The sequence below is a fragment of the Stegodyphus dumicola genome, chromosome 2 (assembly GCF_044657685.1).
Source record: "Stegodyphus dumicola isolate Sdum_Otavi_A_Nest chromosome 2, ASM4465768v1".
NCBI lineage: Eukaryota > Metazoa > Arthropoda > Arachnida > Araneae > Eresidae > Stegodyphus > Stegodyphus dumicola.
In genome coordinates, this window is record NC_140769.1 from 72,541,996 (window position 1) to 72,563,914 (window position 21,919).

The 21,919-nt window shown below is 33.1% G+C and overlaps 1 long non-coding RNA gene across 1 annotated transcript in view; it reads left to right on the top strand.

Annotated features, from left to right (window-relative positions):
• The first annotated feature begins 2,560 nt into the window (after positions 1-2,560).
• The window catches only part of LOC118191106 (uncharacterized), a 33,027-nt gene continuing 13,668 nt past the window's right edge, over positions 2,561-21,919 (top strand). The window contains exons 1-2 of the long non-coding RNA XR_004758521.2: positions 2,561-2,737; positions 14,516-14,596. This is a non-coding gene — a long non-coding RNA (uncharacterized LOC118191106). The remainder of the gene's footprint in view (positions 2,738-14,515; positions 14,597-21,919) is intronic.

Consider the following 21,919-nt stretch of genomic DNA (forward strand, 5'->3'; position numbering starts at 1 on the left):
GTATTTAGCTTTCTTTTTTTTTCCTCTGTAATACTAGTTAACATTGAATGTGGCCACATCGCGGCCACATTAAATATTACTAAAAATGGCACATAGATATACAAAGGTAGATTGTTTTAAACAAAGGTAGATTTAAGAAAAACAAAATTCTCCTTTTTCACTCCACAGTAATGTAGAATGATTTACTGGTATATAATAATGTTCGTTAGTTGAGCCGCCATAATGTACTTCAAAGACTTGCTGATTTCTTGGGAAAAATTAAACTGCTTTTTACAAAATCAGGAAAACACTTAACAATATTCGCAAATTTATATTATGTGGGTTGCAAAATTGATGTTTTATGGACATGTGACATCATTGCAATGATTTGAATCAGACAATCTGAATAAAAATGCCTTTACTAAAATTATGGAAACGTGAAATTTAGTCCATACACATATAGCTGCTTGAAAAAAGTGACATTTGATATTTTGTTAATATTTTCATCTAGCTATGTGATTTTAGCTTGCATTGCTAAAAGTAACAATGTATGAACCTAATGCATATTTGGCATAAAATTTGCGACAACAGGAATGGCACCAATTGTTCTTTATAAATGAACATAAAAACTGTTAATATTATGATTGCTGTAAAATATCTGTTTTTCTGATTAGAAATAAAAGGTATTAATGTAAAAGTATTTAGCTTTCTTTTTTTTTCCTCTGTAATACTAGTTAACATTGAATGTGGCCACATCGCGGCCACATTAAATATTACTAAAAATGGCACATAGATATACAAAGGTAGATTGTCCTGGTTTTACGATATAAATGTAAACATATTGCTTAAATTAACTATAACGCTTGCGATAATGATAACAGCAAATTTATAAAAAATCCATTGTTTTTTCTAATTATAAAGTATATTTTTGCAATTATTTTGTTCTCCGAGTACTGTTGGAAAGAAGATTGTAATTAACAAGATTAGTAATGCTTAAAAATTCTGAAATTAAACATTCATCTGTGCTGTTGTCCTCTAAAACATCTAATTCATCTGTCCTCTAAAACATTCATGTTTTAGAGGAAATAAAAGCTCTTCTGGCTGCTCTGCATCTGGTATACCATTCTTTTGCCGAATACATTAGCAGTCCTCTAAAATGATAAAGTCACACTAGCGAAAAAGGAGTTAATGCATTACTCGAAGCAGTCAACTGTAAACTTGTAAAGGAAGTGTATACCCGGTGAATCCAATTCTTTAATGAAACTCCTTCACATATTCCGTTTGACATGCATGGAGGGCCCTCTTAATCAGAAAGTTTCCAGTCAAAGTTACGTTCTGTACTTGAAATCACAAAATATTACATTTGGTTGTTGTTTGATTTGTATCTTTGAACAATTTAATACATTTCGAAGCTTCAGTGCTCAGAAGATCCGGTACCGCACTATTGTTATTAAGAATTTGAATTTCTTAAAAGCATACATAACTCGAAATTTGGAAATCGACTTGCTATATCAAGTATTTGTTCAAAGCGTAAAATTTGCGTTGTGAAACTTAATTTAATTTTTCTGATGATAATTCAAATGCTCGCGTTGTGACTTCTAAAGCTTGAAAATTTTTCTTAAGGGTACGAAATGACTCTTTTAAAGGTATTTGAGAATCTCACATCATTGAAAACTAATTGAATGAATTAACTGTTGCTAATAAGACTAAAATATATTTTTAGTGAAATGCTTAAAATATGATAAAGACTAACAAAGCAACGCACAGTTATCCTTATTGTTTAATTTATAGGGCATTTTCTCCCTCCTTTCTTGCGTGCTTTCGTAATGTAACGGTTAGCACACTCGGCGCGCATTTGAAAAGTCCAGGTTCGAGTCCCGGCGAGGGCAATGCTCATTTCTAATGTCTTTTGCTTCAAAATAACCTAATGACGCTATAAATTGATTACGGGAAAGAACTTAAGGAATATGAGTAAAGGGAGGCACACGTTCATGGAGGACTTGGTTCGTATACACCCTCATACATGGGAAAAACCACAAAATCACTCATGCAAACAATCTGTTCGTCGAGACTGTAACGCCGGACCGAACTACTAGTGTTCAGCTACTTTCCCATTCGACTAATTGCTGGCACTCGGTTTGGTTTGATTATAGTACAACACGCACGGGCCTAAGAAGAGGGACTCCTTTATCTAAGGGAATGGGCTCATATCCACGATACACGTAAGTAAATTTTGTCTACATTTCTGCTATCAGGACCAAACATAAACTTCGGCTTGAATCTAACCAGATGGATTATTATGTAAAGTACGTAACGCTTCATGAAGAGAATGACTGTTTTATTAAATCCAGAACAGATGAAGAAAATAGCTTGGACAATTAATACAAAATAGATTTTACGATATTACGAAATTATTTTCTGATTACAGACGACTCAAAGAGCTGTCAATGTCATTTAACAATGATGGAAATATTTTCATCTTTCCGCGTAATCTCAAACACGCGAATGCGATAAGATATAAATCAACATAGTGTTGGCCAGAGTTGCTCTAATGTTTAGTTCTTTATTTTGCACATGACATTCTGCATCGGGAACACTAAGATGTTTATTTGCAGGTATTTATACGCATCAGCTTCCTACTTACCTGGCCTGTCTACTCAACTGGAAATGAAGGAGAGAAATTTCTTGGATTGAAGTCCATTCTTCTTGCTTATTTACAACAATATCACTACACAGCTATTCACGATGCGACATACAGGTTAGCAAATTTTCTACTTTGGCGAGAGGCGCTCCATCAACGGTAAAGTACCTAAATGTTTAATACGAGTAGATATTAATGCGATTAATTAATTCGTTGTGACAAAGGAGAATATCTAATTTAGGAGAGATGCTCTCGCAAACGAATTTCTGAAGAAAACTGGTTCTGATTCGCGTTACAAATTCAAGAAACCGGCCTGTTTGCCAGGAATGGAATCTGTATGAAATAGCTGTGGCCATAAATCTTATTCACTTGACCACAATTGGGCTTTAAGAGGTGATGAAAGTTATTATCACTGAAGAGTTTATTGAAACATTTCTCCTTTTTTAGCATTACTTACGACAGGGAAATATTTTTATTATTTAAAGATTATTTCATGACTGGGGGATTAAACGAGAATCAATCTGCCTTCCACAAGTGGTGCTAATTCCGTGAATCAGTTATGTTAGTCGTCTACAGTGACAGAGCTATGGTAATCAGCATCGTCCAATTTTTTAAAAGCATTACAGTGGATAGATTCAGACCGTAATATACTATTCTTTTTCTGCTTACGAATTCGTACGAAAACTCCTTTGGGTTAATAGATTTTAAATATTAGCATTTAAGAAGAGCTTTAAAATGAAAGCTTAGAATGAAAACAAACGATAAGCCTCCGGTAATCTATATTTAATTATGTCTGACAAACTAGTGAGAAGATTTTAAGATAAGGTAAGAGGTTGTGGCGAACTGAGGTAGTGGATCAACATAGTGTAAAAGGTAGCAGAATCTGATTATGTGTTCTAGAATTGTCTGCAACTTAACTTAATTGCCTGAGATTCATAATTAATTGGCAAATTACATATACCAGAATCCGCTTTGTTATATTTTTCGTGTCTGTATATCTCGACATTTTTCAGCCAAAAACTAAAGATAAGTTTCATGTAGGTATTATCTGCTGCTAATTAGTTTTGTTTGAATGAATTTTAACAATACCTATTTGCAAATTACTTGCATTTTAATGAATATGCATAATTTAATTATTCTATTTTTAATTTCTCTTGATGATTGTCTCTAATGTAAAAGTTAAAGCATTTTACATGCTTATGGCTATAATTTCGGGTAAAAATATTTTATATTTATCATTAGAAGAGTATAATTTGACAGACATAGGTCTTAAACTTTAACTCAAGGAAATAATATAATTAAATCTAATGAAAAGATGAACATAAAATCTAAAATATTGAATTTCTGGTTGTACGTTCTTCAACAATATTTCGCACCATTTTTTTAACTGTTTCTGAATACTGAATCTAATAACGTAGCGTATGTTAACAAATATTGCTCTCAGATATCATTTAAATTACTATTCTGTATTTAAACTAATATATAATCTAATTTAATTCATTCATCATACTTAATAATGCACACATACGTAAATAAAAAGTTTATTTAATCATGTACCGTTTGAGATTAATCTGTATTTTATTTCTAAATAGCATATACAAGCACAATTTTCCTATAGCAATAATATCTGAGTGAATCACATTATAAAACACGATAGTTGAAGTAAAGTAATTTGTTGAATGAAGATAAGAAAACGTTTTCACATTTTATGAAGTATTATTTGGCAAATAAATTAGCCGAACAAGCTTTTATTTAAATTTGTAATAGGTAAATATCCATTGTTTTCAGAAAAAAGAAATAATTGGTCAAAAATATTGAAAACTTCTTTAACCCTTTTTTAAAAAGCAAAATTTTACTTTAAATAAAATTAAAATAATTTAACAGAATTATAATGTTTAATACATTTAATTTCATAATTTTAATAAATTGCTTTATATTTCTATGTTTATTTTTCATTTTAAGTAACTATATTAATATTTAATAATTTTATGCTTTTTACTTCTTTGTACGAAGTAAAGGATATATTGTAATCACGAAAGGTTCCGGTACCATATTTCAACGAAAATATTCATTTTGACCCTATCGAATGCAATTTAACCATGTTTTTGCGTGACATCTGTGCGTAAGGACAGAAGAAAGGCGTCTTTTTCCACAGTTATAAAAATTTATTATAAAACTGATTTAAAATGAATTCAAAACAGATTTTTTTCGTGGTATCTGTACGTAAGTATGTACCTGTATATATATATATATCACGCATAACTCAAGAACGTTGAAAGCCCCAGAACGTTGAAATTTTGTATACAGGACTGCTATAATATGTAGTTGTACACCTTCCGTTTTAGTTACAATCGGCAGCACCAAAAGTATATATATATATATATATATATATATATATAGACACACACACACCATGTTAGTCGGCTTCGTGAGCTCAGTTTTTTTATTCTTATACGTTGGTAAATTGAGCATTCTTTGCTTTAAAAATTATTGAATTTTGTTGTTCTTATCTTCCGGTTAAGGTTTTTATGACTTTAGTTAATCTGCCTGCGGTAGTTGTAGAGAATTATCAATAATTTAAAATTTGTTTTTTTAGTGAGGTTAGGCTTAATTTTTGTTTCCATTTGGAACTTAGCAGAATAGTGAATTCATTTTCTGCACCTCTAGTGTCTTTTTGCCGAGTGGGACCAAAATGAAGCTTTCATTTTTGTGCACCCAAAAATCTGCCTTGTTGCCTGCTAGCGGAATTGCTTGTTTTTTCATAGAAACTTTAATTTCAATTGTATTTTATTGTATTTTTTGTATTTACTCTAATTTTAATTGTATTTTAATTTTATTGTTCTAACTGTATTTCTCCACCACGACGATTTGGCGATTGGGTCCCCTAATCCATATTAGCCCTTTATAAGGGGGTGTATATAATGTATTTCTCCCGCCCTCTTAGAATACCTTCGTGGTGTAGTAGTCAGCACGCTCGCCGCCTATTCGAGATGTCCGTAACGAGTCCCGGCGAGGACATGGCCCATTTTTCATGGCCCCTGCTTCGAAATAACCTGATGTCTCTACAATCTGACTCGATTATTCATTAAAATATACTAAGCATCATGTAATATAAAACGAATGTTTTATCCCTATAAGTTATTTTCAAAAGGCAGATATTGCGACTAAAGTTTAGGTAATTACAATTTTGCGTATAAAATATTTAGTGTACATACAAATACGGAATTGTGTTCAAATATATTAGAAGGGGTTGCAATTAAATTTCTTATACTAATTAGAGGTAAACTTTGATTTAACTCTCAGTAACTTGGACATACTCGCCTTATGATACCTCATTTTTTGTTTCCACATTTCATGTTATTTTTAATTGTCTAAAATTTCTTTCATAAATACAAATAATAGGGGTTGTGTAAATTTTTTAAGAAATTTCTATACAATTTAAGTTTTCCCCTACCGAGAATAAATACTAGAGATAATAAAACTGTGTACAAGGTCTTGAAATATTATTTTACAGATATTTTTGAAGCAATTTATCTAGTTGAAAGCGCAAGACAGACAATTTTATCTCGGTTCCTGATGAGTGGGTTGGCTTCATGATTTTCTGTCTTGTTAATCACAACACGTTTGCACAAATAACCTTTGTATGCTTTACCATGATCGATTATAAACCTCATGTGTTACAACGCATAAAGATAAAAATTAAACTGTGTAAAACTGATTTTAAATGTTTTTAGAAATTCCTTGAAAGTACTGTTTAGTTTTAAATACAGAGTTGCAACACTTTTTTTAATTTAACCTTTTATTTTAGACTGAATAAAGCATATTAAATCGTTCAGAATTGTGCACACTGATGAAATATGCTTTGCTAAATCACCGGAGAGAACCGGTAAAATTGCTGAATAGTACTAGTTCGATACGGATTCATAATTTGGAAAACGGGCTGGCTACAGGGAAAGTTTTCGTGTTTTTCTTCATGAAAGCGGTAAATATTAGATAGGTTTCACATAAAACTTCTCTTGGAAAATACACATTTCCCTAGACAGATAACTTTCTTATGCTGTGCTGCCATTTAAGTAATAAAAACTATTAAAAAATTAAGAAACTTTTGAAAACAAATAAACTCTTGAAGCAGTATTGCCTGGAATTAAAAATTATGTTAGTCAATTTTATTTGTTAAATTTTTGAATACGTATGTTTCGCAATAAAATGAACTGCTGGCATTAGTGAAACACATATTGAGGTTAATGTATAATATAATACGTCAATAATATACTATAGTTAATATTATGCATATGAAAGAAATCAACAATTCCTTCCTTCGTTTTTATTTTAACAAAAATCATAAAATTAACATTTTTACTGAACTCATTTTACGCCTTCTTTTATTATTGATAATTAAATCATGCTTAATCCATTCTGAAATTTATTTTTTTGTTTGTTTAATTTCTTTTATACATCGTTTTAGATTTATTATAATATTTGAATACGAAGTAAAAAGGAAGCACTGTAATCGCAAAATTGCGCCTGCTATATTTCAATGAAAATACCCATTTTGACCGCTATCAAATGCAATTTAACGATGTTCTTGCGTGACGTCTGTGCATAAAGACAGAATAAAACATTCTTTCCTCCAAAGAATTTATAAAACTAATTTAAAATGAATTCTGAAGATAACTTTTGGCGGCGTCTGCGGGTACGTACGTAAGTATGTATGTATCTCGCAAAACTGAAAAACAAATAGCTTCAGAAAGTTGAAAAGTTGTATATAGGACTGCTATAACATGTAGATGTGCACCTCCTATTTTCGTTGCCAATGCGCTGCGCCAAAAGTATATACATATATGTACATTTGATTTACCTTTACGGTTAAGGTTTTTATACCTTTAGTAAATCTGCATGCAATATTTGTAGAATTATCAACAATTTAAAAGTTGTTTAATTACGGCTAAACCTAATTATTTTTCCAGGCGGACATATTTGTTTACATTTGAAACTTAGCAGAATAGTAGATTTGTTGCCAATCTAGAGAAACTAAGGTTCGCAACAACAAAGATAACGCCTTCTTTTATTATTGATAATTAAATCATGCTTAATCCATTCTGAAATTTATTTTTTTGTTTGTTTAATTTTGTTCCGTTTTTTTGGTAGATAGGTGGCGCTTTTGATGCGCGCCGATGAAAAATATATCACTTGACGCTTGAACGTGAACAATGACGCATGTCATATTTATTTGATGCTTGATTATGTTTCATGGCCGCTATAGGCGGAAGTAATATAAGTTTATCGTTAATAAATGTTATTTCTATGTTCTAAGAAATCTTGAAGTTTTGCTTTGAAATTCTAATGCTCTCCCAACCTTGACTCCTGAAACGAAATGATCTTTGAATTTATGACTCATGAAGAGACATCACACACACACACTTTTCTGGTGTCTGAAACCCGTGACAAGAGGAATTACCTTTTGAAAGGTAAGACTTTTGATTCATTTGTTCTTGGTATCGATCTTTGAAAACGAAACATAATGGATGATTTAGCAAAAGAGAAAAAGAAACGTGCTATTGTACGTAGTAAAGTTACTACACTTCTAAATAAAATAGAGAAATTATTATCGGAAGAATTAAGTAAAGAACATGTAGAAGATCTAAATTCATCATATGAATTGTTAATTGAATACCATGAGAAACTTAAAACTCTTGACTCAAAGATCGATGCTCTCATAATTGATGAAAAAGAATATGATAACGAACTACTTGTATGTGAAGAATATGATGAAAAAATTATAACGTTTAAAGCTAAGATTGTTAGTAAAGTAAAGAAAATTAACAGTAATGAAGTTGTTGAAAGAAGTATAATTACAACTAGTAATAGTATTAGTAGTACTCTGAGTGGTAATAATGTTGTTACAAGTAGTGCTTCAGTAAAGTTACCTAAATTAAGTATTGAAAAATTTGCTGGTGATCCCAGTAAATGGCTCGAATTCTTTAATTCGTATGATAATGCTATTCATTCTAATCCAAATTTATCTAAAATAGATAAGTTTACATATTTGAAAAGTTTATTATCTGGTTCAGCATATAATTGTTTTCTGGTTATGCTTTATCTGAAGAAAATTATGATCTATGCATTAAAAGTTTAGAAGAGAGGTTTGGTCGTAAAGATGTTATTATATCAAACTTCATGCAGATGTTGTTACAGTTAGAACCAGTTAAAAGTTCTTCAAATGTTTTTGGGTTAAGAAAGCTCTATGATCAGTTACAAATCTGCGTTAGAAATTTAAGTAGTTTAGATGTTACTAGCGGTTCATACGGACAGTTATTGAACCCAATAATTCTTAAATTGTTACCTGAAGATTTAGCTCTTGAATTCCATAGAAAAAGAACATCTAACCAAAATATAGAAGTAAGTGAATTAATAGAGTTCATTAAAATAGAAACTGAATGCCGAGAAGCAAGTATTTTGATTAATAGCTCAAAAGGTAATAAATACACAGGGGTTAATCCTAAACAAGGCTTAAAAAATTATAAAGTCAAATCACAAGCTTCTGCTTTTAACACATCGGTAAAAATGTTTTGCATATTCTGCAAATCAAACGAACATACATCTGCCGGATGTTTGAAATTTTCTGACGAACAAAAACGAAAGAAATTAAAACATGAAGGTCGCTGTTATAGATGCTTTCTAAAACATTTGTCGGCGTTTTGTCATTCAAAAATACAACCATGCGAAAATTGTAACGACAAAAATCATAATAAACTTTTCTGCCGTTTGAAATCGAAAGAAATGGAAGATGTTAACTCCGCAGATACGCAAAATAAAACTTTAGTATCTACTTCCCACTGTAACACTCTAAAACCTGAAAATAGTGTGCTTTTACAGACATGTTCTGTTATTGCTCAAAGCAAAAATAAATCGAGAATCGTAAGATTATTAATTGATTCAGGTAGTGAACGAAACTTCATCACCCACAAGTTAGCGCGCGATTTAGAGTTGCAAGTCATTAGAAAAGAATTTCTAACAATTTATTCGTTTGGAAATCAGCGCGGTAACTCGCAAGAATTTGATGTATATAGTCTAAAAATAAAAAATAAAAACGATGATCGCTGCCTTGTTGTAGAAGCTATCGGGATAGAATTAATATCATCAATAAACTTCCAGGCGCCATCAACATATCAAAACATTAAAGAATTTATGACTAAAAAAGGTTTGGAACTTTCGGACACAAGTCCCGTTAATGAGAACATAAATATTCTGCTTGGCGCGGAGCATTTCTGGTATATACAAACAGGAAGTAATTCAATGATAAATGATGGTTTGTTTATAGTACCGACCATATTTGGATACACAGTGATGGGTAAAGTAAAAAATAATAATACTCGAATTAATGCGTTGTTTTTATCTGCCGTTGAAGGAAACACATTTGATTTACAGTCATTATGGAAATTGGATTCGATAGGAATTGAAAATGAAAACAAAACATTTTCGGAAACTGATTTGGATACTATTAAGCATTTTAACGACACTTTAAAATTTAATAACGGCAGATACGAAACAAAACTCTTTTGGAAGGACAATAAATCACAACTCGCTGATAATTTTTTCGTTGCTAAACATCGATTTCTAGGACTTAAGCATAAATAAAGGGAAATGATTTCCTATATAATGAATATGATAATATAATTAGAGAACAAGTTGAAAGGGGGATTGTTGAACAATGTAAGTTTGTTGAAAATGAACCTAACTGTTATTATATGCCTCATAGGCCAGTTATACGTGAAGAAAAAGTAACAACAAGAATAAGAATAGTTTATGATGCCTCTTCTAAGTCTGAAGGAGCTAAATCGTTAAATGAATGTTTGTTATCAGGCCCTAATTTAAATCCTAACTTGTTGGATATAATTTTAAAATTTCGCGTACATAAAGTTGCATTTTGTGCAGACATAGAGAAGGCTTTTCACCAAATTCAAATTGATAGTGAAGATAGAAATTTTTTAAGGTTCTTGTGGTTTGATCATTCTTACGACAATAGTGACAATAGTTTAGGCTTTAAGGTTTTCCGAATGTGCCGAGTGCCGTTTGGAATGACAACAAGTCCGTTTATTTTGTCCGCCACTATCAAACATCATATTAAGGGTTATGAAAAGAAATATAGCAAGGCTGTTGACATGCTAAATAAGTTCTTATATGTTGATGACCTTATCCATGGAGCAGACTCCGTTGAAGAAGTTTTCTCATTATCAACTGATGCAGTTAAAATTCTTCAAGACGCTGGTATGAACTTAAGAAAATTTGAATCAAATTCCGTATCTTTAAAAAATCATTGGCAAGATATTGGTTTAATTAATAAGGAAGATAATTTGGATAAGAAAACGTTAAAGGTGCTGGGAATAATTTGCGATTTGGATGAGGACACATTGAAATTAGATGTACAAGAACTTTTACAACCAGTTGACTGGAAACACGTTACGAAGCGAAAGGTATTACAGATTGTGACAAAAATTTATGACCCAGTTGGCTTCATTGCACCTTTTGTTATCAGAATAAAATTCTTATTACAAGAGTTATGGGAATTGGGTATTGATTGGGACACAATTTTGCCCAGCTATTTGAGTGAAAAATTTAAAACTTGGTACTTTGAAATTGAAGTTATTCTCAACTTGTGTATTCCTAGAAAATACATATTAAATGATGAATGTGTAAATTTCGATAAAATAGAGCTTTTTGTCTTTTGTGACGCCAGCCTCAAGGGATATGGAGCTGTTGCATATTTTCGTGATCCTGATTCTTGCTGTACGTCTTTTGTTCTTTCAAAGAGCCGTGTATCCCCACTTAAAAAATTAACCTTGCCTCGTTTAGAACTTATGGGAGCTATTATTGCCGCAAGAATAGTTAAATATTTAAGAAAATTATTTACTATCCAAGAAGATAATGTATTTTGTTTTAGTGACTCTAAAATTGTTCTTCACTGGATCAGGGGTTCCGCTGATAAATGGAAACCCTTTGTTGCTAATCGTGTACGGGAAATACAAGATGTTGTATCACCTTCGCAATGGAAATACTGTAAGGGAAATGACAATCCGGCTGACATAGTTTCACGTGGATTAAGAGCTTCTGATCTAGTGGAAAATAAACTTTGGTTCAATGGACCAGTGTGGTTAAAAGAGAAAATTTTACCTTCATCATCTTTTGGTCCTTTGATCGAGCCTATGGTGAAAGAGGTACAGGTAGAACAGCGTCAAACTACTGTATGTTCTGTTATTAGCCAAGAGGCTGAATTTGAATTGACATCCAGGTTTTCATCCTGGAAAAAATTGAAACGCGTAACTGCATGGTGTTTAAGATTCTGCCACAATATTAAACCTACATCTTTAAAACTCAAGGGTTTTTTAACAGTTCAAGAATTGGATAAGGCAAGCAATTTGATTTTTAAAATCATGCAAAATTCCGAATTTAGAGAAGAAATTAGACTTTTGAAAGCAGGGAAGAAATTGAATCTCAGCGGTAAAATCCTGAAATTAAATCCTTTTCTTGATAGAGAAGAAATCCTTAGAGTCGGTGGTAGACTCTGTAACTCGAATCTTTCAGAAAACACAAAGTATCCAATCATTCTTCCCAAAAGTCACCAAGTTACTGAATTGATAGTCAAACACTTTCACGAAGTGAACCTTCACGGAGGAGCCACATTAACATTATCTGCTCTGCGACAGAAATATTGGATCGTTAATGGCCGAGAAATTGTAAGAAAAATAATTTGGAAATGTATAAAATGTTTTAAAAATCGAACAAGCACATCCAGTCAGATAATGGGCGACCTACCTGCTTCTCGCGTATTGCCGGATAGAACATTCTCGAATACAGGACTAGATTTTGCAGGCCCCTTTTTAATTAAAGCTAGGAAAGGAAGAGGAGGAACGAGATATAAATGTTACGTTTTCCTTTACATATGTTTCACCACAAAGGCCATTCACCTAGAAGTGGTCAGTGATCTAACAACTGAAGCATTCCTAGCATCTCTGAAAAGATTTGTGTCACGCAGAGGAAAACCCAAGAAAATCTTTTCCGATAGAGGAACCAACTTTGTTGGGGCTGATCGAGAATTAAGAAGATACATAGCTACACTTTCCTCTGACGAAGCATTTCAAAACTACCTGAGCGGTGAAAATATTCAATGGATCTTCAATCCTCCTGCTGCTCCTCACTTTGGAGGCCTTTGGGAGGCTGGAGTGAAACAAATGAAGATTCACTTAAAGCGGACTATTGGGACCCAGGTTCTGACATACGAAGAATTTCACACCTTAATTACACAGATCGAGGCGTGTTTGAATTCAAGGCCAATAGTTTCCATCTCATCTGACCCTGAAGATTTTAATCCTTTAACACCTGGACATTTCCTAATTGGGACTACATTAACAGCAATTCCTGAACCTGATCTTACAAATAATAAGCTAACCCCTGCTGAAAGATGGAAATTGACACAGCAAATTTTCCAGAGCTTTTGGAAACGTTGGTCTAGAGATTATCTTTCACAATTACAAGGGCGTACCAAATGGTTGAGGGATAAACCAAATTTAGCCCTCAATGACTTAGTCTTGATAAAGGACGAAAATTTGCCTCCATTAAAGTGGCGACTTGGACGAGTAATTGAACTATATCCTGGTGCTGATGGAAAAAGTCGTGTTGTGAAACTAAAAACCTTATTGGGCGAAATGAAGCGTCCTATACATAAACTTTCCCGCTTACCATTGAGTGAATAAGACTCTAAAAAAAAACATTAATTGTATATTCATAATTTGTGTCTTTATTATTATTATTAATTCAATTATGTTTCAGATTCAGAGAATGGACCACAATTGTGGATTATGGTAATTTAGCAGTTTCATTATTTTGTTTTCCTTCTAGAGATTGTAAGTATGTTTTATTTGTAAAATTTGTGCTAAATTTAATGTTGTTATTCAATTTAAATTTGTCATTATGCATTTTTATTTTATATTATATACTGTTGAACTTAGGAAAACTTGTTTGAATCTAAAATTGAAGATTTTTATAATAATGTTGTAATGAACCAATGTTCATCGGGGCGGAGTATGTTCCGTCTTTTTTGGTAGATAGGTGGCGCTTTTGATGCGCGCCGATGAAAAATATATCACTTTAACGCTTGAACGTGAACAATGACGCATGTCATATTTATTTGATGCTTGATTATGTTTCATGGCCGCTATAGGCGGAAGTAATATAAGTTTATCGTTAATAAATGTTATTTCTATGTTCTAAGAAATCTTGAAGTTTTGCTTTGAAATTCTAATGCTCTCCCAACCTTGACTCCTGAAACGAAATGATCTTTGAATTTATGACTCATGAAGAGACATCACACACAAATTTCTTTTATACATCGTTTTAGATTTATTATAATATTTGAATAGAACATGTGGCAATGATTGGATAATTCTTCAGATTATATAAATTGTGTGCATTCTGAGTTATAAAATGGCTTCTGCCAAAGCAGGATAGAGATTTTGCACCCATGAAAGCGGGTGTAGACTTTGATTTTGTATTACGTATGTGCACTCAGAAACGCTATTCTCCGATTGGTGGAAAGAACGAGCAGTCGCTTCATAGCACCGCCCACTTCTTTTGCATGCTTAACATTACGATATCCGGACTTCGCCGAGGCTTCACAACAGATGATCGCTACTACCGTAGCGCTTCTAGATATGCCAATATAGTATTACCCAGTAGAGCGGTGTTTGCAACACCAGGGTGCCTAGGCCAGAGGCCTTACCCCTTGTAGAATATGTCTGGTTCCATTTAATATTATATTTACAGTTAACCATTCAATATAAGCATATAAGTAATTACCAAAATATTTTTTTTTAAATATATATATATATAAATTTTTAGGTCTTTAGAGGGTAAATTGCTGTTATATTGGAAGCCCAGGAAAGCTGTCGAGCCGTGACTACAAAGTTACATGATAAGATGGTAAGTGAGTAAGTCAATAGTCTGGATCCATTAAGTACATGATACATGATTCAAAAAATATATGAGCAATAATTAATGATACATTAGAAGATAATAAAAATAAGAACATACATGACATCAGAGGCAGGTAAAAGATGAGAAAGAGTATACACAAAGCAGGAATAAATTACATAATGTACACATTGAGCTGAGCAAGGGGACGATCAATATTCGCAAGATCGTTATAATCATATTCACAGATTTTGATGCAGGGATTGTCAATAATTTGCTGCCTGCTGTGAAATCTTTTGGCCAGCCTGTAGTAGAATGATCTGAGCTGCATCATGCCCAGCTCTTCATGTATTCTATTATTCCTGATATACAATTCTGCGTTGGTAATTTGCCTTAGAACAATATTCTGACAAGCCTGCAGCCTGCCTCTGTTAGTTTTGCGTGTGTGGGCCCAGATAGGGCTGGCATAACAGAGTAATGGTCTGAGAATGGACTTGTAAATAAGTAACTTGTTGTCTATAGATAACACACTGTTCCGAGCAATTAAGGGGTTGAGTTGCGCTTTACGAACCCGGAACCTTTGGATAATAGAAGTGATGTGTGGGGACCATGTGAGAGTATTGTTGAGGATCACCCCAAGATATAGGACTTGCTTGGCCCAGGGAATGGTGGTACCAAAGAACTGGATATTTTTCTTGATCTTGGTTTTCCTAGTGAACAGGATGGCCTTGGTTTTGTCGACATTAACTGCAGTCTTCCACTGGGTGAGCCAGGTCTCTAGTGCATGGATGTGATTCTGTAGTCGTTGTATTGCTGGACCAATAAATGCACTTTGTGCCAGGATCGCAGTGTCGTCCGCATACATAGCTAATGTTGTGTCATGTGTGGTGGGAATGTCGTTCACGTAAATGTTAAAATATGTAGGTCCAAGCAAGGACCCCTGAGGGACCCCTGCATGGATGGGGTGGAAAGTTGAGTTTGTGCCTGCTACATGAACGACAAAGTATCTACCTGTTAGGTAGGAATTGGTGATGTTAATGATGTATTCTGGGAAACCCAGAACATGTAACTTGTATGTGAGTGCTTCCAACCAGACTCTATCAAAAGCCTTTGCTATATCAAGAAAAATTCCACCAGTGATCCTCTTGTTAGCCATTCCTTCAGCGATGGTCTCAACAACCCTGTAGAGCTGATTTGCCGTGGAGAGTTTCTTTCTGAAGCCGAACTGATGGGGAATCAGAATGTTGTTGTCCTCCAGGTGTGCGTTGATTCTTTTGAGCAGGACTGCTTCGAACACTTTGCTGATGGATGAAAGCAAGCTTATAGACCTGTATGATTCTGGTTTGTTTGGTGGTTTTTTAGGCTTCAGTATAGGGACTATTTTAGCCTTTTTCCAACAATCAGGAAAGTATTGCCATTCCAAGATGATGTTACAGATCTTGGTGAGAATGAAGATGATTTTGACTGGCAGCTTCTTAAGCGATATGCCAATATATTGCTGATAATTGCTATACTGCAAAAAAAATTAGATCCAACGCAACATTGGAGATGCAACATGGCTGTGTACAGGTATTCCAACTTTTCTGGACTTTGATGTTTTTCATTCAGGATTCCAAAAGGACAAAATAGAGAGGTAAAGACCTGTACATCACTTATATGAGTATGACCTAAGTTATAAAAGGAATGAGAATTAAAGCTGTTAAATGACACTCGCGCCAGAGTGTCGCTATGGTAAGCAAATATTATAAACAAATATTTTAAAGAGTGCATTTATTCTGTTGTGGTTTATGCACTATTGACGAAGTAGATTTAATTCAATCCAAAATGTTTAAATGAAATGAAAGAAAAACTGCGTATAATTTAATATTCCGCACAATTATATGTACGGAATATTAAATTATTAATAGATTCTGTGTATAATTTAATATTCCATACATAATGTATATGTATGGAATATTAAATTATACGCAGAATCTATTAATAATCCATACAAGGAAGCCATGTGGTATACCCATCAGATCTTTTCTTTTAAAGCAATGTAAAAGAATCTCATTATTTTCAATAATTTTAGACAATGAATTCGCATGTTGTCAGTAATAACTAGGTGTCGATATCCTCATGTAAAGCTAAACTCTTATATTTTATGTGTCTGCTGCAGTCTGCCTTTAATCTCAACCTAATTTCCATTACGCTGGTGGCTACCATTATTTCCATTACGCTGGTGGCTTCCATTACACTGAAAGTATAAGTGGTTGGATCTGACAAATTGCTTATGGATAAGTGCATGAGGGCTACTTGCCTAAGAGGAAGGTTGCCTTTGTGAAAACATGGATATCAAAACTTACTCTTATTCATATTATTTATAAGGAAAATGACATTGGAGATGCAGAAATAAAAAGTAACACATTAATTACACACCTAAATGAATAGCCAGTTTAATTTTATTTAGCATGAAAGAACAATAAGCTAACCAGACAGTTTGAAATTGAAATGTCAGAGGTAATTGAAGTTCTAGTGTTAAACATAGTTTAAGAAATTACTTTAAAGTCATAGATTAATTGATAAATACTTTTTGTTTGCGGACAGTGGAACTGAAAATAATACGTTATTAATATATAAATCTTTCGAAAAATAATTTGGAAATTTTCAACCACGTAGCAAAATAGCTTTAATGCTAGTATGCATCATTCGAAGTTGTGTAAAACTGGGACTAAGAACATATTTCTCTTCCAAAATTTATTGCACAAAAGACAGAATGTAGTATCCTTAAATTTATGTAAGAAGACATATTCTCATGTTTCCGTGGAAAAAAATGTTTAAATCGGCTCTCCGATGAATATAAAAGACATCATTTTTCAAAATTTTAGAAACTTCACTATTATTTCATTGAAATAATTGAATTCATTCTTCTTTCTAAAAAAAACGAAGAATCACAGCATAACTGTTCCCCCAATGAAGCATTTTTGTAAATAAACGTTCCCGATAATAGAAAATTTAGAAATGTAGAATAAAATATATAAATCTTTGGCATTAAAAGCTGTGTCCTCTATATTTCCTGGTATTTTCTGATTATCCTTCCCCCCTACATGAAGTCAGAAATTAATTAACGATTTTTATGTTGTACTATATTCATAAATAACAGTAAAAAGTATAAAGGATGAGCCATTTTGGGAGGCAAAACAAAAATCTATATAGCCCATATTTACATTTCTAGGGATTGTGGATACTGTTCCGCAAAATGTCAGTTAAACACAAAGGATGCAAACGGATGTGTACTTAACACCTGTGTGAAGAATTACTTTCGCTTGCATACTCGAAAGTAAACCAAATACAGCATTTCTACCGGCTACTGAAACTGACGGTTCGGGCAACAACTGTAAAAGTATCTTTTTAATCACGTGGATAAAACGAGCCAAATAACTTTCGACCGAGACATTTGCGCAAACTTTGTGTATTAACTAAAGTTAGAGAAGGTGTGTTACTTTGCGTCTTTTATTACTGTATTCTTATTTAAAAGTAAATATTCTCAATAAAACATATTTTTAACTAGGCCTTCTGTTTTTCGTCATTAAAATCCTTCAGAGATTCATTTCTTATACTTGGGAAACTTTAATCACAAGTATAAGAGTACTGGACAGCAGAATTTCACCATTGGTTTAGCAGGTTTAGTACCACAGCACTCTAACTGCGCATCTTCACGTCAGTTTTGATAAATGGTACTCCGGGACACGGTACGAGAATCTCTTACCCGTCTTCTCATACCAACGAACCACGCAAGAAGCCTTTTGACTCGTCTGTATTTTGAGTACTACCATTCCGCATGGACATTATACACTTACAAATGTCCATGCTTTCACGGGGATTTGAACTCGAGTTCGTGAAAAACAAGACGGCAAATTTCAGTCATTTTGTATCAGGATGGTAAATTTTAATCATAGTCGAAATAGATTGATGGCAAAAGTTTGTTTTCTCGCTCGCATGAGCAGCCTGCTGTATACATCTATCTAGAGCGAATTGTTCGTCACATGTTGCCTTATAACCGGAAAAAGTAGCTGAGCATTTCTAACTACAAAATTATTAATGATCGGAAATTATTTACGAGACTGTTGCTTTTGTACTTTTTTTCCCTGAATATAGAAACTGATTGTTGATGAATATATAAAACAGATTACCGATTACCTTTGAAGAATTTGTTGTTTTGGATATATCTACAAATATACTACATATTTTCACCAGATTAAATTACAGATTAAAACAAATGCATCTTAATCTAGTGAACCATCTTGCCAGTTAGTGCAAACTCTTGACAGTTAATATCAACACATTAGATCTTAGCAACGGTAAGAAAAGTAGTTTGCTCACTGTTTGTAAGGAAAGCAGTTTTAAAAACACGGTATTCCACTTAAGGTTACGACAAAAATCGACACGAACACTGTAGTAAGCTTCTGATATATTCCTGCGAGCATCAGTGCTCTTTAATCAATAAATTTATGAGCATAAACACCTCGCCTAACGTTGCTTGGTATGAGTTAAATGACAAGAACAACGACAAACTGCCATATATGTGAAGAAAGAAATTGCAAAGTGATACTTATTTCCCAACAGAAAATTCTCGAGAATCCTTGGAAAAGCTATAATCTTTATTAGGAAAGTATTTGTGTATGAAACATGTCGAAGTAAGATTTCCATTATCATATATATTAGGTGCCCGGATAAACATTCTTTGTTTTTATGGCTTCTAACCAACTTTGGATGCAAGGAACTAAATGAAATTTCTGCTCTTTGAAGATAATCAAATGTTATTACCGTGTAGGTGAAAATAAAAACAGGGAATAGAAAGGAGGGAAATAATCTAACTAAAGAAAATCTGTTTTTTGACGGAGCTTTTCGCACATTAAACTAAATATTTTTCTTCTAATTACCACTTGAATAAATTTTAATAATGGTGAAAATATATATCCTCTTTTTTTACTTTATTTTATTTTACTTTGTTAAATAAATTGCTAAAAAATATCCTCTTACCGATCATATACCTCGGAAAGTAACTGATGAGAAGGAAAGAATCTTGAAGTAGCCTTTTGCAAGTGTACCAGAGTTGGGAAAATAAAAAAGCACTATAATTATCGTCTTCGCGCTTTATTGCGTAGACATTATTCAGGTAATCTGTCATTCGAGAAAGCATACGTTCTTTAAATTACGTTTCAAATATAACCAGTCATTTCTTAAGGCTGAAAAAAGGAGAGATTTCAGAAAATGAACTGTTCTTTATAATTTAAATACATATTTTGCCTTTTAAACAATGCATGTAATAGATATACACTAGAATATATTTCAATTCTTAATGTACCCACCTGATCCCTTTTATGAATATTTGTAGATTTGTTGCAAGTATCGCTTATATTATATTAATTGACAGATCATTAATTATGTTTTTAATTTTATGGTTATTTACATTTATTATTGTTTTAATATATTTCAAATTTCTTAATGTTTCTTAAGACAAAATCATTTTTTCACAGAGGTAGACTATGATCAGAAATTTTCATACTGCAATTTTCCTTTCTATTCTGCCCCACCAGCAACCGAGTGGTTAATACAACTGATAATGGTGTTTCGATATGGTTTCCATCGGAGATAAAGGGTTTGCCGCATGGTAGGTTTTTCTCCATATGTAACATATACACGATCTACGGTTTCTTAAAAATGTTCTTCACGAAGGCATTCCTGATCATAGGTAGATCCCTCGTTCCCTCGTTTATTTTGCCATATTCAAATAACCAAATCAACCCAATACTTCTTAACAGTTTTCCCTTGTTACTTTTTTTAGGCCAAAGGGAGTTAGCCCAAAAGGGCTATTAATTTCGTTTTGACATTTTGGGCCGTTTCACCACAAACGGCGCTTCACTTTTCAAATTGTTGCAACCAAATATTACAGCCTTGCATTATATTTAAGGAAATTAAATAATGAAGAATCTGCATGAATGTAGGTATGATTCTCCCAATGAAAAAAAAAAAAAAAAAAAAAGAACCATCAAATCTTGAATAACGTAGTCTCCACCCTAATATGGGCACCTGGAAGCCCGAATATTAAATTCCGAATTTGTTTGATTATGCATTTATTTTTTTTTTATACTTTAACGATAATTTGCTTAACAAACTCAAAGATTTCAAAGCGAGCAATGCCAACACTACACGAAGAAAAATACATCTCTATCTTCAGCTTGCAAGAGTATACACCGATGATTCTAAAGATATGCTCTTTTAAAATTAATTTGTAATATAGCTGTTGAATTGAATTTTATGGTTTTGCGAAGAACATGACATTTAATAAATAAAGGTAACACACAAAACGCTCAAAAAAATTCCCTTTGGGCATAATATATGAAATATTAAAGCTTTCATTTTATTTTTATATTACTCCTCAAGGAATGTTTGTTTGTTTAGAGCTAGCATATAAGTCACATACTGGTAATATAAAATCCATGGATAGAACCCAGCATAGGAAGCACATGGATGACACATGTAAAGAAGCTAAAACCTGCTATTGTAATCCATGTGTCTGAGCAAGTGTTATAACTGCGCGAACAATATCAAATGCTATATAGACTTTCACATAGTTTTTAGGCAAAGCGTTCTGCTATTCGGGAAAGGATAAGCAATTTCAAATTTCATCAATATGCTATTAATGAAAGAAACTTATAAGTTTGCGTAAGAAGAGACAACTATAAAATTTGGTTATTATTTACACTGCCAGCCACCAGAATTGCTACGCCATGAATATGGTGTGCAGTAAACGTCAAATGTGCATGAAAGACCCTACAAGATAATATATGCAAATGATTAGCATTACAGCGTATGGCCAGAAAGCAGGTTTGAGTAACGCCATCTATATTGTGTATAAATAGGAAGTCAGAATGGCTGGTCTCTCATATCCGAAATCGCATTTTAATGTCGATTGTTTGTGTAAATATCGTGTTATAGCTCGTGTAAAAAGGAGAAATTCCTAACTAGCACGTGTCGGAATTTGATCACCATAGTATAGCAGCCTGTCGGGACTACGGACATGTTTTTCGCTCATGTTAGTCGAAATCTCATGAATTTGTAGCATCCTGGACTGGTAGTATGATGGCTATTGATGCGACTTCTCTTGACTATGCAAACGTGTTTATAATGATGAACCAACCAGCATAATGAGCACAGGAGTCTCTACATCAACTTTTCAGACGAATCTTGGACGCCTATTCTACGCTCCGAAAGTCGGCTGCAGTGTGTGGGCCGTCAGATGTCGCTGCTAGTGAAAAATAGGTCTACTCAACAAGTTGTGGAAAGCGC